This window comes from Salvelinus namaycush, chromosome 34, assembly GCF_016432855.1.
Source record: "Salvelinus namaycush isolate Seneca chromosome 34, SaNama_1.0, whole genome shotgun sequence".
Classification (NCBI taxonomy): domain Eukaryota; kingdom Metazoa; phylum Chordata; class Actinopteri; order Salmoniformes; family Salmonidae; genus Salvelinus; species Salvelinus namaycush.
The window spans coordinates 38,022,939-38,025,117 of record NC_052340.1 but is presented as its reverse complement, the minus strand read 5'-3'; positions in this window follow the sequence as shown (position 1 = coordinate 38,025,117).

The following is a 2,179-nucleotide window of genomic DNA, read 5'->3' as shown; positions in this document are numbered from 1 at the left end:
AACTCTCACAGGTAGCGCCTGAGGAGACGCTGGTGGTCGGCGGGGACTGGAACTGTACAATGGATTTTACGAAAGACAGAAATGGGGAAGAGCCTCATTCAGGGTCAGTGGGAGTGTTAAGGGACATCATTAATCAGTTCGACCTAGTGGATGTTTGGAGAACTAAACATCCAAACACAAGACAGTATACATGGGTGAAGGTTTTTGGGGCTAGGGTGAGTGCAGCTCGACTTGATCGGTTTTACATGTCTAGGAATCGGAGCAATAGGCTGTTGGGTGCTACCATTCTCCCAGTGGGGTTTTCAGATCACCACATAACCATGGCTCGGCTGTCTATTTCACCAGGGCCTCAGGACGCATCCTATTGGAAGTTTGATGTATAGCTCTTACAAGATGCCACTTTTTGCTCAGGTTTCCAGATTTTTTGGGAAAGGTGGAGGCAGCAAAGAGACGAGTATGAGTCTCTGAGTCAATGGTGGGATGTGGGGAAAGTCCAAATTCGGCTTATCTGTCAACAGTGTACAGCTGTCTCATCCTCAGAGGCTAGGAGAGTATTGGGGGAACTAGAGCGTAGTATTAGTGAGATGGAGGTAGAGATGGTGGGCCAAGGCAATGTAGGCCTCCAGGCTAATTTAGCTGAATTAGGTAGGGACCTGGGCAGTTTTTTCCAGGTTTAAGTAAAGGGAGCACTTGTAAGAGCTAGGTTCAGATGAGGATGTGCAAGTAGAAATACTGGTGTGCAAAAGAGCAGATAAAAACAAAAAACAAATATGGGGATGAGGTAGGTAGTTGGTTGGATGGGCTATTTACAGATGGGCTGTGTACAGCTGCAGCGAATGGTAAGCTGCTCTGACAGCCGATGCTTGAAGTTAGTGAGGGAGATATAAGTCTCCAACATAAGTGATTTTTGCAATTCGTTCCAGACATTGGCAGCAGAGAACTGGAAGGAAAAGCGGCCAAAGGAGGTGTTGGCTTTGGGGATGACCAGTGAAATATACCTGCTGGAGCGCGTGCTACGGGTGGGTGTTACTATGGTGACCAGTGAGCTGAGATAAGGTAGAGCTTTACTTAGCAAAGACTTATAGATGACCTAGAGCCAGTGGGTTTGGGTATGAATATGTAGTGAGGACCAGCCAACGAGAGCATACAGGTCGCAATGGTGGGTAGTATATGGGGCTATGGTGACAAAACGGATGGCACTGTGATGGACTGCATCCAATTTGCTGAGTAGAGTGTTGGAGGCTATTTTGTAAATGACATCGCCGAGGTCAAGGATTGGCAGGATAGTCAGTTTTACGAGGGTATGTTTGGCAGCATGAGTGAAGTAGGCTTTGTTGCAAAATAGGAAGCCGATTCTAGATTTAATTTTGGATTGGAGATGCTTAATATGAGTCTGGAAGAGAGTTTACAGTCTAGCCAGACACCTAGGTATTTGTAGTTGTCCAGATATTCTAAGTCAGAACCGTCCAGAGTAGTGATGCTAGGCTTGCGGGCGGGTGCGGGCAGGGATCGGTTGAAGAGCATGCATTTAGTTTTACTAGCGTTTAAGAGCAGCTGGAGGCCACGAAAGGAGTGTTGTATGGCATTGAAGCTCGTTTTCCGAGGTTTGTTAAAACTTCTTATGGCTGAGATCCCGTTAACGGGATCGACTTGATAACAGCCAGTGAAAGTGCAGGGCGCCAAATTCAAACAACAGAAATCTCATAATTAAAATTCCTCAAACATACAAGTATTTTACACCATTTTAAAGATAAACTTGTTGTTAATCCCACCACAGTGTCCGATTTCAAAAAGGCTTTACGACGAAAGCACACCATCTGATTATGATCTGATTATGTTAGGTCAGTACCTAGTCACAGAAAAACACAGCTATTTTTCCAGCCAAAGAGAGTCACAAAAAGCAGAAATAGAGATAAAATGAATCACTAACCTTTGATGATCTTCATCAGATGACACTCATAGGACTTCATGTTACACAATACATTAATGTTTTGTTCGATAAAGTTCATATTTATATCCAAAAATCTTAGTTTACATTGGTGTGTTATGTTCAGTAATGTTTTGCCTCCAAAACATCCGGTGATTTTGCAGAGAGCCACATCAATTTACAGAAATACTCATAATAAACATTGCTAAAAGATACAAGTGTTTTACATGGAACTTTAGATAAACTTCTACT